This window comes from Tupaia chinensis, unplaced genomic scaffold, assembly GCF_000334495.1.
Source record: "Tupaia chinensis unplaced genomic scaffold, TupChi_1.0 Scaffold000346_1, whole genome shotgun sequence".
Classification (NCBI taxonomy): Eukaryota; Metazoa; Chordata; class Mammalia; order Scandentia; family Tupaiidae; genus Tupaia; species Tupaia belangeri.
Genome location: NW_006159840.1, coordinates 3,112,756 through 3,129,847, shown reverse-complemented (window position 1 = coordinate 3,129,847; position 17,092 = coordinate 3,112,756). Strand labels below are relative to the sequence as shown.

General features: G+C 37.7%; 1 protein-coding gene and 1 pseudogene across 2 annotated transcripts in view; one reads left to right on the top strand and one right to left on the bottom strand.

The window, feature by feature from the left end:
• PRKN (parkin RBR E3 ubiquitin protein ligase) overlaps positions 1–17,092 on the top strand; it is a 1,506,714-nt gene that overhangs the window by 32,569 nt on the left and 1,457,053 nt on the right. The gene's annotated exons all lie outside the window — the stretch shown is intronic.
• LOC106735251 (60S ribosomal protein L5 pseudogene) lies at positions 2,046–2,953 on the bottom strand (annotated as a pseudogene).

The window sequence follows — 17,092 nt, the reverse complement described above, 5'->3', positions numbered from 1 at the left end:
AGCCTCAGTATGTTGATTTTAGCTGCCCTTGCCCCCAGATCCTCTGGTCCAGGCAGATGCTATGTAGGAGTGAGTTGGCATGCACCTGAGGAACTCTGAGCCCAGAGAATTCACTGCTGTTATAACAGGCAGTAAGCAAGCCTGCTCTTTGTCCAGGGGGAGAGATTGCTCCATCTCTCATCTGAAAAAGCAATCTTGAGAAATAGCCCAGGTATATAAGGAGTCAGTCCCTTGAGGTCTTGGCATACCCAGTAAGATATGCAGGATACAAGAGGCCAGGATGACTGCTTTCCTGACTGGTTTCTCCTGCTTTCCTTTGACTCTGCCAGAGAAAACAGTCAGTGTTGTTTCTGAAGCTGCTCAGAATGGGAGCCAGTCATTGAGACTGAACAACAAAGTCTATTAGATTTGTGGCCTTTGGGTTAGTGAAATAGTAAAATATTTTCAAAGTGGGGGATGGTTTGGGGTGTAGAAGAGAAAGGGGATAATCAGTTTCATATTTCCTTTAATGGTTCATTGCTGTTTAGGATCAGTGTCATGAAAGCTGTGGTAGGTTATTTTCCAGGGAATCTGTGTTCTGCCCATTTCCGGTTTATTGCAAGTATAAAGTTGTCTTGCTCTATTGTTTGCTTTTTGGTAGTACTTAGGGAAATTTTATTTTATATTAACTTTATAAATGATAATTAAAACAAAGATATGTTTTCCACTTCTATTATCTTTCCTTGCAGACTCTTCTCAGTTTATTTGCTGGCCTTAATTGGGGCATAAAAGCTGTACATTTCTAGCACAGATATATTTGTGGTTTCTCATACTGTTTTCAGATATTCCTATCATCAACATTTATTTGTTTTTTCTTAAGGCACAGCTGGATTCAGTCACTAGGGATATAAAAAATTAAATGTAGTAGCAAATTTTTTTTAGATTTTTCTAAATAGCTTTGAAATATGTTTTTGTTTTTGTGTTTGTCTTGTAAGAACCATAAATAAATTTTAAAAATTAATTGATGAGCCAGCCTGTGGCATGATGGTTAAGGTAGCTGGATCCTACATGGTCGACTACATGGTTTGAATCCTGGACTCAGCAGCTTGAGAAATACACTAGGCACATGTGTGTGCACAGCCAAAATCCTGAAAGAAGGGGGAAATGAAGGAGTGACCATTCCCCATGGGATGCAATGCTTTCTTACTTCCCCTACTCCCCTTCCAGTAAACATACAACTCCCTGGCAAAATTTTAAAAATATATAGTAATTGAAGATATTTTTGGAGATTCTTCCCCCTTGAGAAGGAAAATATGTTACAAGAAATAGTGGTGCTGTTTCTTTTCTTTTTTTAGAGAGAGATATTTTTGCTATAGGATGCATGCACTTGCCAGAAAGAGAGAGAGAGAGACAGAAAGTGAGAAATCACCTCCCGGGGTGGGGGATGGCCACACCTCAGTTCTTCTCTTCCATTCTTCTCCTCTCGGGATTTTGGGCATACACACACATGTGCCCAGTGTGAATTTTAAGCTGTGAAGTCTGGGACTCAAACCGTGGTCAACTATGTGGGAGTCTAGCAACACAACCATTAAGCCATCTGCTGATCCCAGTGGTGCTGTTTCTTTAATATTGTGATGCAATAAAATGTTCGTGATATTATAAAAATCGAAGATAATCAGGTAGCTGTTTTATCTTAGCCTTTCATGTTGAAAGGCCTTCTAAAACTGTATGTCCTTTCTCCTACCATGGTAAATATATTAGACTGAATATGGTCGTTTATCCCTTTGGAGAGTATCTGTATTTTCTTAAAGTCATCAATTATTATTTAAACAATAAAAGCTCAAAAAAGAAAAGTGGATCAACTTGGATTAATGGTTCTATGACCTAATCCTATGCATACTTTTAGTTTTCCTTAATAAGTAGTATGCATATGTTCTAAAAGTGAGATTGCTAGATGACTTTTGCATAGGTTGTGCATGTAAGGATTATCTTGATTTTTTTTTTTTTTTGCTTTGTTGTAGTTCATTTTCTTTTATCTTGAATAAAGTCATAGAAAATTGTTTGGTTTAGCTCTCAGCAGCCCACTCCTGAGCTCTGAGGAAGCTTGCCTTCTTCTGGGCTACCTAATCTTTCTTCTGGGCAAGGGACATCTTGGTACGATCCCACCTCTTCTTTTTAACTTTTTTCTTGGGTTTCTTTTCATAGACTGGGTTCTCTCGTATAGCAGTGTGAGCTTTCTTATACATCTCCTCCATCATTTCTGGAGTTACATTGTTCTTTATGTACTGATAGAACTGTTTCTTGTAAACATCTTCATCTTCTTCCATTAGGTAAAGCATGTAGTCTGCAACATTCTGGCCCATGATGTGCTTCCAGTGGAATTCTGCATTAAATTCTTTGCTTTCAGAATCATAACCAGGGAATCGTTTGGTACTGTGAGGGATAGATAAGCCTCCATCCACCACTCCCTTCATGGCCCCCAAAACTTTACTGCCAGTGGTGGTTCTGGCAAGGCCTGCATCCATATAGTAGGTGAAGGCACCAGGTTGACCATCGATGCTTTCTATATTGTAATCATCTCCGGTCACTTCCACTGGACCTTCATAGATCTTGTCTACGCCAAACCTATTGAGAAGCCTGCGGGCCAGCAGCAGGCCAGTACAATACATTGAAGCATAATTTGTCAGGCCAGCCTTTGCACCGCATTTAATTTTAGTAGTTCATGTGCATAAGCTGCGCACACGATCATATCCCCTTCTATTCGGGCATAAGCAATCTGACAAATGATATCTTTGTTAGTTACACGAACTATCATCCTGTATTTGGGTGTGTGGTACTTATTTTTATCCTGGATCACCAAGCATTTCTGAGTGTAGTAATCAGTTTTGCCCTCTCGTCGTCTTCTAAATTTCACTTAGTATCTCTTAAAGCAGGCCTTATTCTTGACAACTTTAACAAATACCATCCTATGGAACAGAGACCAGCAGCTGCGGCCCACAGGCACTACAGGGGGAAAAAAGCTTGATTTTGTTTTAATAGTCATCATTTGCAGGTTGAAGAGGGAAAACATTGCTTTTATAATCAGGAAACATTCTTTATGCATATCAAAAGTTTAACTCTGAGGTTTCCAGCTGCTGGTTCAGTGGCAATGCAACACTCTGTGATATAGGATCTACGTGGGAAGATCCCAGGTTCACATCCTGAGGTCTCCTTATACATCCTGGGTACATGCGCATGTGCATAAGAGAGACCTGGCTGAGGTTAAGCTGGATCATGGCAGAAAGACCCTGTGGGGGGCTGGAGTGTCTGTCTGTCTTCATGTCTCTGTCTCTTAGGGAAGAGATAAATAAACTTAAAAACAGAAATTTAACTCAGAATTTAATAATCTTGTCTATATTTACTCTACAGCTGTCTTAAGGAGGTAACTTTGAAGTTGAAAAATCTCCTTTGCATTTTTGATCTAAGGATGAAGTTACCTGCACTATTTTACTCTTTCTCTGTGGTAGCAAAAAGAAAAGAGATGTTTTCAAATATGTGGATTCTATCAGTAGGCTATGACCAACATGATCCATGGCCCAGTATAACACTTAGCTCTCGGTATATTCTTGAGAATTGTTTAGTAATGGATTTTGTCTATAGCTATAGATATAATGGATTTCCTTTACATTTTGCAAAAACTGTAGAAGAGAAAATAAAACAGATGAAAATGATGCCTGACATTTTTTGAGCACTCATGGTATGTGCTACATTTTAAGTGCTGTACTTCATTTACAACACTTAATCTTCACAACCTCTTGAGACAGTCATTTGTTCTCCATGTTACCCAAGAGGAAACTGGATCTACAGGAGGACAGGCAGCTCGTTCAAGATTATGGTGAATGTTATGGTGAATAACTCACAGAGTGAAGGCATGAGCCCAGGTTGTGTGACCTCGAAGCACATGCACATGGTGATGTCACTGCCCAAGATTTGCACGTCACTTCCTTTTATTCCAATTCTATTACCATGTCCCTTATTTCTTTCCTAACAGAACCCTCCCTCCTGCCTCCTGAATCAGTTTAGAGGCTAAAAAAGCAGATGAAGCTAAAAAGTTTCTTTGACTTATAACAATTTCCTCCAGAATTATCTTGTTGAAAGTAAATAGCCCATCTGGCTTCCTCTTTTCACAGAGCAGAACTCCTAAGTGAGCTCTGTGACTGAAGCTGGCTGGATTCCACACAGTGCGACTGTTGGCCCTAAGCAAGATGAGCACAATCTGTTTCTTCTATTTCTAATAAAGGAAAAGAGTTCCTTCATTTGCCTCTTTAATTCATTGCTTGAATTTTATGTCCTCTCTCACAATGGCGGCTCTCCTGCTGTGGTCTCCCCCACCTTTTTTTTTTTTAACATCTAGGTACATTTGAAACTACCTAGTAGATGCTTTTCTGTACAAAGATACTACAATGAAATATCATTAAAACTTGCATTTTTAAAATCATAGCAAGGGGTTGTAAGCTGTGTGGCTCCATCAATTAGCAGGAGCTGGAGGGAATGGCAGAGAAAGCTGTGTTTTACTGCCCATCCTTCTCGACCTGCTCTAAGAATAATACAAGTGTTTAGTGTTCTGCTCCAGAATCCACAGGAGTCACAGAGCCAAGCTCTGCACAACCCGAGAGTTTACCTCTAAGTGCCTTAATTTAGCTCCTGAGTTTACTTCTAAGAAACAGCAGGGACTACCCCTCTAGCCCTGATAATTACCTTCCTGCAGGGCTGACTGAGGGTTACAGAATAGGGACTTAAAAATTGAACCTGATTTCTCCCTGGCCAAGAAAATAATTTGATTCTTTCCAAGTTGCAGAGCAGATAAGAAATGTGTAAAATTTATAAGCTATTAAATGCATTATTTTAAGTTCTAATTTTCTTGTGAAACCAGGTTTGGAGAAGTTAATTTCTAATTTCTTGTGAAGCCAAGTTATGAGAGGTTGTCATGCTGTGTTTGACAATGTTGTTTAGTGAATGACAAGTGTTCTCTAAATCTTGCCATTTTGAGGGAAGAGTTCAAAGAAGCCAGGTCCTTGCCTGATACTGCTCACTAAATGTCAATTCAGAGATGGAGGTATCCAGATTTTGTACTTGACTATGTGTCTTCGCGAAGAAGTTCTACCAGTTTCCACTAGTTAAGTGCACTTTTGGTCAAGAGAGCAAGATATCAGACCAGAATATTTGGGCTGGCCCTACAGTCTTAGATGCACATCTGTAAAGTCGTGAGAGCAAATATCATTGTGACAGAGCTGTTTCTAAATCTATTCCTCGGAGAGCAAATGCGGTCTTCAAGGGTATGCCCTGAAGGGTAAGGGTAGTCTAAGAAAGGGCTTGACCCCTAAATTTGGATGCTTTTCTGTCCCACCCATTCCCATGCCCTATCTCAAACAACCTGGTAGTGTCTTTGACATATTGGACTGGTGTGAAGAATTTCCATCATGTTTATTAAGACTCTTGGAAGAACCAATTTTGAGAACTTAATACTAAGGTCTCCTCCTATTGTAACATTTATTTATTTTTAATTTTTTTTATTTTTTGCCAAAGATAGCAACTTTCAAAATAAGCAAAGGGATTTTTACCTACCTACAAAGTAATATATGAAGTATTTTTTTTTTAACCAGTGAAACTTACACATTTCTTTTTTTTTTTTTTTCAAAGTCTCTAGTCACTTGGTAAATGCAGTAAAATTATTTTAGTTTAAAACTAGTTGACAAGAATACTGTTTTTCTTATAGATTTTTTACAGTATAAAAATATAATCCAGATGTGAGTACCTGCTCTGTGTTTGATCCTACCAAGCACATTCATATATGATAATTAATTTAATACTCTTTGAAAAATAGTTCTTATCATCCCTGATTTGCAGATGAGTAAATCAAGGCTTATTTTTTCTATATAAAACACATTTATTCACAAATGTTTATAAAATATACTGTTGACTAAAATGTCTTAGCTGATTATACTTTAAGAAGTCATTTTCAAATTATGTGTTTAGAACTCAAAATGCATTTTTGCTAAAAAAAATCTTAAGGTATCAGTTTAGCAAAATATTCCAACAAACTTTTCCAACAAACTTTGACATGTAGTTTAAATATGACTAATAGCTGTAGAATAGGCAGAGGCATTCATGTGTCTAATTTTTATAGGAAACCCAAGACAGAAGACTGAAGCCAAGAATTTGGGTGGTAATGATCTTGTTTCATTCTTCATGTTCAGTCAGCTAAGGTGTTTGGAAGGAGGGGCAGGCTTTGCCTGGGGGGGAGTGCTGGTACAGAGGCCTAGTTTTCCTAATGGAAAGGTGTTCCTTCAGAGCTCCACATTCCCAGAGTGGACATTCAGACCACACCCTTCTGCAGCCCTCTCAAGCTCTCTTACGTCTGTAGCCTTCGCCACTTTTGCCTGGATGGAGGACAGGGCCAGACTTGGCTCTCAGATTGGTTCTGAGCAGCCAGGCTGTCATAGTCCTTGTGCTTGGTACTCAGTATTTCACTCTTAGAGGTCTGAGGGTATGAGGTCAAGAATGGGCAGCTATTGCCAAAGGTATCTGCTTCCTGCTCCTGCCTGTTTCTTAGATAAGGCACTTGATTAAAATATAAATCCTCCTTCTTCCAAACACTGTCTGTGGCCTCCAGGAGAGAATGGCCCTGTCATATTGTACCATTGGAGTCCCAGCATCTGGGAGAGTGGTGGCCTTGAGTGACTCTTGGACATATTCAGCTAATAAAAGAATACAATCTGTCCATTCCATATCCTACAAGTAAAATAAAGGCAGTCCTGTAAGATATCCAAATAGAAAAATATTTGCCAAGCAAATGCTGTGTTTGGATCCTTCATTCCAGTCACTTTCATTCATAATCAGTTTCTACCCATTGTCATCTATGTGACTGAGAGACAGAACTTCCAAAAGCACACCCTTTCCCCATATGCAAAACAGAGTTAGTGTTATTGGCCTCTTAGAATTCTAATCAGTAGGGGTGAATAAAAAGATCTTTGCCTAGTGCCTGACACGTACTGACACGTACTTAAACTCAGAGGTTGGAATATGTAGAGACATGGAAAAATGAAGCATGAGGGACTGGCAGGTGATATGGTGGTTAAGGTACTGGACTCTCACATGACCAACCATGGTGCAAGTCCCAGACCTGGAGACTTGCTTTCTCACTTTCCCTCTCTGCCAACCCCCCCATCTCTCTCGGGTCAAATTAAAAAATAATAATATTAAATAAAATTTGGTAAATAATTTAAAAAAAGAAAAATGGAGCATGAATTAGAGCTGGCTATGGTCTTCATCTGCAAAGCTTTCCTTCTCTCAGTGTTTTCATGTATTTAGAAATAGAAGTCTTGTTTGGTTTTGCTCACAGCATTTAAAACAGAATTGAACAATATTTCTACAAGTTAAATAACATAAATTAGAGACGAGGAGTACATAGAAAAATGTTAATGTTCAACATACTAAGATAGCATTTTTATATAAACTTTTTATATGAATTAAAAGTTTTCTGTTGGATCTAGCAGGCAGCATGGTGGTTAAAGGCACTGGACTCTCACATGGTCAACCACAGTGTGACTCTCTCATTCTCTCTCTCTCGCTCTGTCTTTCTATGGTCAAATAATGATAATAATAATAATACGAAAGTTAACTAAAATAATTTTGAAAAAGGTTTTTATTAAATAATGGAACATTGCATCATTATGTTCATTAGAACCCTCAAATATAAAGATTTGGAACATGCTCTATTGCTTTTTAAATTTAATAGCTTACTTCTTACTTTTTCTTTTAAATTATAGGGAGTCTAATACTAAATTTTGTTTGCTGCAACTGTCTGGAAAAGTTGAATGTTTCTTAGTAGGCAAACGAAATGTCAAACAAGATTTTCCTAGTCAGCAATACATTAACTATAAAAATTCATAGTTAAATCTTAAAATAGTTAAAATATTAAGTGAAAGTTGGTTCATTTAACTTTTACTTAAGTGATTTTAAAAACTGGCTTCGGTATGCCTTTATGGTTCAGTCAATCCTCTTAGATAGCAATCAACAGTGTGTATGTGGTAGAACCGTCCTCTGACACTGATTCATTAGGAAAGCTCGGTTAAGGAGTTAAACATCTCTCACTTGTCAACAGTGAGGTAATTACACACTATTAATTTTCATGTCATTTCAAAAAGTGCTATTTTAAACCTATTCATTTCATCAATCCCTAGAACTAGGATAAGGTAGACAGCCTGCTGTAAACCAATTTAAGATGTGATTACATTGCTTTATTCCTTCAAGGCACGAGTCAGAAAGTTGATTTAATGTGAATACAGCTTTTGAAATGTTTCTCACTTCACTTTAAGAGATGAATATGATTAGGCAACCTTGAGAGGACAAAGGAGTTGATGTCTCAGAAAGGAGCTTTAATTTATTCTGCCTGTTTGCAGAATTGAGGTGATGGGTGGGGAGGACCCTGTGAGAAAAATCAGGAAATGGTCATTTTTTTGGGTCTGTTTTACCTAGATGAAGCTTTTGTGTGTATCTGTTCTTTGCATATTGTTGGCTGAGAATTAGAGTTGTTTAAATTATTTGTAGTGACCATCTGTGAAGAACTTAGAATTTAATTTTTTCAAATAGAAGAATTTTATTGCTTAACTACTTAAAATGACTTTCAGAGGAACATTTTAAAAATAATGCAGAGATTCAATATTTCAATGGCAGATACTTGGAAATATTGATTTAAACACCCTGCCAAGTTGAGAGTACTTGAAGTTCATTAATATCGTATATTTTACATAGGTACTAAAGTATAAAATTTTTGTTCTTTAGCTATTTTTTCCAGTTTCTTGACCTTGATGAACAATTGTCAAGCTTGTATTTTAAAGATACTTCAATTTGGAAGAGATATATCGTTCTATGAAGACATCGTATTAGGTTGTTGGAAAAGTCATGATACATTTTTGCATAGAAAAACATGTCATGACTTTCACAACAACCCAATATTATAATTTTTAAGCTTTTTAAGTACTTTGTCTAATAGAAGATACATAGAAACAGTCTTTTTTTTTTTTTTGATGTTTTTGCTATAGGGCGTGTGGGCTCTCCAGAACGACAGAGAGAGAGACAGAGAGACAGAAAGTGAGAAATCACCCCCCAGGGGGGATGGCCACACCACAATCCCTTCTCCTCCATTCTGTTCACAGGAACTTGGGCACACATGCACACGTGCGCAGCATGAGTTTAAGCTACTAGGTCCGAGTCTCGAACCGTGGTCGACTACCGGGAGTCCAGCAACATAGCCATTGTGCCAACTGCTGGTCCTGAAACTGTTTATAAGTGAAACTAATCTCCACCTACAGTCACAGCTTCTAATGGTTTTATTTTGGTGTATGTTTCTGTCTGGAAATGAGTTTTTAACGTTATACTTTTGTGAGCCCCACAAGGTCAGCAAGTGTGATCCTGGTCTGTTGAAGGTTGAGTCTGGCTGTGCATTGACCTAAATAACAAAAACAAAACTAAACAAAGATTCTTTTGTTGATCTTTTTATTTTTTTTGAGAGGTTTTTGCTATAGGGCGTTTATGCTCGCCAGAAAGACAGAGAGAGACAGAGAAAGCAAGAAACCACCACCCAGGGAGGCTGGCCATGCTGCAATCCCTTCTCCTCTCGGGATCTTGGACACGCACGCACATGCGCCCAGTGTTTGTTTAAGCCACTGGTTCTGGGACTCGAACCATAGTCGACTACATGGGAGTCCAGCAACCTAGCCATTACGCCACACTGCTGGTCCTGATTCTTAACTTTTCATTCTACCTTACGCATTGTTTTAAGTCTTAGGTATTTTGGCACTGCAGGTGTGTTAGACCTTGATATTTCCATTTTTTTTCACATTTAAAATGACTTAACAGTTTATATCAGCTACTGTTGTAATGGAGTTGATTCTAGTACTGACTTACTGAACCAATTTTTTTAGCATATCTCAAATTTAAAAATTAATTTTAGATTAAACCTCTTGTGATTCTACCTAGATTCTAATAAAAGAATGTTTCCATTCTTAATTCTTATCTTCTTGTGCACTAGTTAAATAAATATTATGTGAAATGTAAGCTCTTTTATAGAAGTATAGTATCTATTTTAAACATTGCTTTTTAGTCTAATCCAATAGCTATTTTCCATATTCATTACAATTATAATCATAATAAATTTTCATTTTCTTATCAGTGGGCAATAAAAAAAATCACATTTCCCAAGTTTACCTTTGTTTGGCATATCTGAATTGATGTTTGTCGTCAGATTTTAGTGGTCAGCATCACTGATTCCCTTGGTCAGCAAGCTCTTATCATCTCTGAGAGAGGCCAGAGTCCCATCTTTATGAATAAAAACAATTTTAGCCACAGATTCTACTGTGTACAAGCTCGTGTTTTGTTTGGGAAGGTAAGACAGGTACATGAAATAACTACTGTATTAATAGCGAAGTATGTCATGAGGCACTAAGCAAATGAAAATTTACTGCAGATTGGGATGGCTGCATAACTCACCAAAAGGATGAACCTTGAATTATTCCTTGAAGGATGTATATGATGTTTTTTAAATGAAGAGAAATGGAAAGAATAGGTGTTAAGGATGTATTAGTTAAAGCATATTATCTTAAAGGGTGGTTAGGAAATTGGCCAGTTTTAAGTAGAGCTTTATAACATATCAAGTTTGAGATTTAAAAGCCAGACCAGGCAGGAAACAATAAGAAAATAAATTAACATTTAAAACCTACTATTTTTTTTATTTAATTATGTCACTTAATTCTCAAAATGTATTCCTGCAGATTGATATTGTGATCCCAATTTTGCATGGAAGCTAGGTCATAGGTTCTTGCTGAAGGTGCCAAGGTAGGAAGTGAGTGTTGAGATATGAATTGTTGATTCTTTGTGTTTTCAGACTTTGCTACCTCAGCTATACTATAAAAATAGGCACGACGGGGATTGTCTTGATGTTCTTGCAAACTGAACGTTCTCAGAACATAGCTCTTTCATTTCCTCAAATCAGTTTATTTCAACTTTCTTCCCTCCTTTCATTTTCATTCTGTCCTTCTCTCCCTCCTTTTCTTTTCTTCCTCTCTTTCTCCTTCCTTCCTTCCTTCCTCCAGAGGGCACACATGCTCACCAGCTCATGGAGAGATAGAGAAGGAGAGGGAGAAAGCACCTCTAAATGGGTAATGGTCACACTGCAACCCCTTCTCCATTTCTCCATCTTTTTGGGATATGGGGCACATACACACATATGTGTGCTCAGAATGTTTTTCAAGCCTGTAGGACTGGGACGTGACTTCATGGTTAGCCATGTGGAATGTGATTCCCTTAATTATTAGGCCACAGGCTCAGCCTCCAACCCATTTGTCTTAATGGCTTATTCAATTTTATTATTTTTTTTAAGAGAGAGTTTTTTTTTTTTTGGCTATAGGGTGTGTGTGCTTGCCAGAGACACAGAGACAGAGAGACAGAACGTGAGAAATCATCCCCCAGGGGATATGGCCACATCATAATCCCTCTCCTCCATTCTACTCTTGGGATTTTAGACACACACACACACACACACCCACACACACACACACATGCCTGGCATGAGTTTTAAGCTGCCCGGTAGTTTGATAGAACTACAGTCAACTATGTGGGCTAGCGACGTAAACATTACACCATCTGCTAGTCCTCTTCACTTTTATTTTTCATTGACTCAGACTTAAAACACTGGAGTCATTTTTTACCTTTATTTCATTTAAGATGTTTATTTCATATATGATGTTTGAATGAAAAATGCAAGAAGACGTGAAAAAAGAGTCAATCATGTGTGGAAACCATTCTTCATAGTCATCCATTACTATAGTAAGCCTAACTTCCTGGTGATCACAAGGGAGCTTTGTATACCATTTATGTTTTATTATTTACTGCTAGTAGATGTTATCTGTTTAGGGTTTCAGCATAATATCTGAGAGGAGCTGATTTAATGATCTGATTTTAACTTTGTGTATTTTAGCATAATTTGGTAGATTTTTTCCCCTCTGTATTTTGGCATCTGATTTCATATTAATTTGATTATTTTCTTACTATTCTTTTTTTGTCCAATTGAATTATAAAAAGGCTAGGAGTAGTTCATACGCTTCCTCAGTATCTTCCTCACATGTCATCCATCACCCTAAGGTTAGCCAGCTGGTAGTCATTATGTACCCCTGGATTACATGACTGAAATGATCTAAACCGTATTTACGTGTAAGATGCCTGTAGCCTCATATTCCTGTGGCTATATATAGCCAGTACCAATGGTCAGCTCACTCATGAGCCTTCCTGTCAGTAATTTAACAATATTTGCAAAATTAATAACAAAACCCTTTGAGTGGACAATTAGGAGCTCTTCAAAAATATGTTGTAGTACTGTTCTGTAAACTCCATTATCAGTTCTTATTTTATGAGTATCCCTCTTGGAAGAAGAAGCCATTAATAGAAATAGTCCAGGTTCTAGAAGTTCCGTGGGGCTATTTAGGCATAAAACTTAAGGGAGTCATTGTAAGGACTAAGGGACTTAGACTTACTAGAATTTAGCTTACCCTACTCTCAAGAAAATACTGCAAAACCTGGATACAGTACAGAAGAACTGCTTGAAGGAACTGGAGCATAAAGAGAAGCAGAAAGACCTTGGGGGTGGGGTGTAGACTGACTTGAAGGAGGAGAGCTAGGGAGCTATACGAATAAATCCTTATCTCTGGAGATTTTTACCCTGGGGCCAAGTACCCAGAGTAGTCCAGACACATGGAAAAAACTTGCAGCCTCTGGCCAGAGGAGGCAGAAAAATGAAGTCCTGAATCTTTGGTAGCTCTCCTTAGAATCTGGCACTGGTCCTCATGCTAATGTGATGGCACTTGAACTCTAATCCATGCTGAAGAGTTACAGGCAGGAAGACAGAGGAGAAAAAGGTTAAAAAGCAAAACAGCAAACCAGTTTGTTACCTTAGAACAGTGTCCCTCACAGCCCACAAAGTGACTTCCACTTAAGGACTATATCACATGGCCAGCCCTTTCTGTGAATGAAGTTGGGGAATGTAATTTTTATTTTATTTTACATATTTATTTTTAGAGAGATTTTTGCCTTAAGGCACATGTACTCACCAGAGGGTAGAAGACAGAGACAGTGAGAGGGAAAGGGAGAAATCACACACACACACACCCCCCCCCCCCCCCCCCCCCCCGGGGAGCCCCCCCACACAACCCCCCCCCCAGGGAGAAGACCACTCTGTAATCCCTTCTCCTCCATTCTTCTTGTGAGACCTTGGGCACGCACACACACTCCGGCCTGATTTTCAAACCACTGGGTCCCAGACTCAAACCACGGTCAGCCATATAGGAGTCCTTTATACCATCTGCTGCCCCCTGGAAAATACAGTTTTTAAAATAGGGACACATTACCACCCTCAATAATGTCAAGGTTCTGTTAGCAAGGAGGAAGAGGAAAGAGATATTGACTGACTTGGCAACCATAGGATGTTCAAGAAGATACAGATACTTTCTATGTGCTGATCCTTTTCTAGAGCCTACTGTCACAGCTGCTGAGATATGCCTGCAGGGCAGAAAAATATTCCTTATACATTAGCACAGGCTTTTACCAAATGTATGTAGGACTGAACATGTTAAGTCTGTTTGCCATTCACAAGGGACACAGGAGAGGCAGCTTAGGGTGTCATGCATTGTGTCATTCTGTATCTTCTTGACTCATGAGGTCTTTACATGTCTTTAGTACTTCAACTGCATTCTTACTCATTCTGTGTCTTGACAGTATCGCTTGCTTATCCAGTTGAATATATTAAGAAGAAATGAGGTGGGACCTGGGAAATTTTATTTTTAATTAACATCAAAATGCCATTTTGAAATTTTTGATAATTTATTAAAAATCATTAGGTATGCAAAAGTTGATTTCATAAACTTTAGTTTTAAGTTTCTCAATAAGTTTGATTAAATGCCAGCAAAATTCTAAACTGTTGTTTGAATAGACACTTCCCAACTTTTTATGTATAGTATGTGTATTAATAGAAGGCAAGTACCATGTTTGTCATCCTGGGAACCCCAAGAAAGCAGGCACCCTGTCTGTTAGCACATGATTCCCCCTGGAGGCAGGTACCATGTCTATTAGCCCATGAGTCCCAAGGAGGCAGGCACCATGGCTCTTAGCTCATGAGCCCCAGGATGGTAGGCACCACTATCTCTAAATGGAAACTTTCAAGAGAAAACTCACTAGCAAAGAAGGGCTTGCACTTTCTTTCCTTGGTCCTCTTAGAATGGCTTCTCCGTGCGCAGAAGAAGTGCGTCTTCATTAGGGTTTCGATCTGAACTTGTGGCCTTAAGAACAGAAATTTCAGTGATCACACATCTTAATTATATTTTCCCGTATGTCTTATTTCGTGACATTATGCAATCATTACTACCAGGATAGTTTTTTCTCTTTGTTATCTTTGCCATTTATCCCCCATTTTTTTCTTTCTTTTTTTTTCAGTGCATTTCCTATAATCAGCTTGCTTATAGGAAGCAGAGGAAAAAAACATTTGCTGAATGCCTTGTGCTAGATACTTTGTATAAGTAGCTGCTCATTTAATTTTTAGAGCATTTGGTAAGTTCTGCACATTTCTATTGTATAAACAGTGAACCTTAGGTTCAGAGAAGCCAAAACTGTCCACCCAAGGTCACCAGCTAATAGGTTAGCTACTCTGAACTTCAGTTTGTCTGACACCAAACTGCATGTACTTGTAATTCTACTATATTTTACTTTTTTTTTTTTTTAGTTTGATATAGGGTAAGTGTGCTTACCAGAGAAAGAGAGAAAGTACCCCCCCACACACCCCCCCCCAGGGGAGGCTATGCCACAGTCCCTTCTCTCAGGATTTTAGACACACATGCACTCATGCCCAGTGTGTTTTTCAAGCCATTGTTCTGGGACTCAAACTGCCTAGTTGGACATGGGGGATCCAGCTGCCTCAACCACCACACCTCTGGCTGGCTGATTTTACCTTACTATTTTACTGTTAGTACTTCCTATTTTTCTAAATATGACTTGAGTTTCCTTAAGTTATATATTTCTATCTTATGATTTCAACCTAGGATCATTTGATTTTGCTCAGATTCAGAAATCATTCCTTAAACTAGGAAAGACCATTGGAGAAGCTCTCTGAAATTTTACACTCTCCTATTGAACTATATTGGGTCATCAGAAAAACTGTGGCATCTTTTTCTATGCAAAAATGCATCATGACTTTCCCGATGACCCAATACAATATGGGTAGGTAATCAAGAAAATACACATTTTCAAAGACTGGAATTAGGATTGAGCAGTAAAGTATAAAGAATTTTAATTTAATGTTTAATTGATAGAGAAATGAATGAGAAAAATATACTATATAAGTAAAGATGTAGGATGTTTTTATAGTTCTAATTTTACAGTCGTGTCTTGGCATTTTAAAATGGGGCTATAAATTTAGTAATATTTCAGTGGCAATAATAGGATGTTAAATATGACTCTTCATTCATGAAATTTTAGGTTTTCCTAATGATACTTGCCATTACTGAGAGCAACCAACCTTGAGAATGCATTTCACTTAGGTTTTGAAGTAATGCTTGATATGACTTCATCTTCTGTGACCCAGAAATATTGACGTACTAATTTTCTGAGTTAAAAACTTTCTTTTTATGTTTTTGTCCTTGCTTAAATGGGCAAACACTGGTTAAATGTCTTAGAGAATACAGTATTTTCAGGAAATGACAAGAAATATTGATTTACTTTATTCTTATTCCCTCAAGCAGAACAGCCATAAACTATGTTCAATTTCTTCTCATTTCTATCTGCAGATTACAGTGACTTGTGGTGCAGATGACAGGTGTGGACATGATAGAAGCATATTGACATGTACTAGGATTTGACTTCAAAGCTTTAGAGATGAAGCACCTACTGACAAATTCAGCTGGAACTTTTATTGTGGTCCTAAATTTTGTTAGTTATAAACATGAATGTAGATCTTAGAAAATCCAGACAAAGACGATTCCTATTAGAATAAAACTTAACATTTAATGAAAAAGACTACATGAGATCTGCTTTGGGACTATTTTAGAAAATTTACACTGTTGAACATATAATCCAGATTAATAATTTAAAAAATATATCATTAACTAAAATTATATTCTTATCAAATCAAGTAATTCTACATAAGATACTGTTTTTTTTTCTTTTTTTTTGTCAATTGTGAAAAGATAAGATTTAACTTAATGTGGTTTTTTATACAATTTTCAAGTATATTAGCTATCTTAGGTTAGTCATAGGCGACTGAAACCTCCTAGTATTACAGTGTCTCTTTAGGGGTGACACAATTTAATTTTAAACAACCTTCATAAAGTCTCTAGGCTAGGAGGCACCCATCTGCTCCTCTGCCTCTTGGCACACCTGTGCAAACAGGCAGATTTGATAAGAATTGCCGTGAAAACACATACACCTCTATGCTTATTCTTCATATGTAATTCTGTTTCTGAGTCCTCTTGTTCTGCTGGATTGCCAGGATTGCCAACCTTACCACTGGCACACAGGATGACTGATGCTGTGATTAAGCTACTGATTGTAGCTGTTTACAAAAATGGCTACCTGCCCTCCATTTTTCCTCCTCCGCACCTAAATATCAAGTTCCTCCAATATTTATCCCTGGATATGCACAAGGTCAATAGGCACAAATTTATTTATAGTATGTTTCATAACAGAGGTGTATGTGTTAAAAATTCCATGTGCAAGTTGAGTTAGCTAATTTAGTCTTATTTGCCTCTTATTAGAATGATTCTTTCAGTCACTATGTCTACCTTCAAATGGATCTTCCAAGATGCTGTTATTAAACTTTTATTATGTGCAAGACTTATCTGAGATTCAAGATGGTGAATTTGAATATTCTAAGGGATATGTATATCAGTAACCAAAGTTTTTTGAAAGCAAAGCAAAACAATAACAAAGATAGCTATTGGTGTATTATATTTTGGTCAGAGAAAAATGAGCTTCAGTAGGCAGATAATTATTTACGAAGTTGAGTTTTTTTCATGCATTTAGGGAAGGGGCTGTC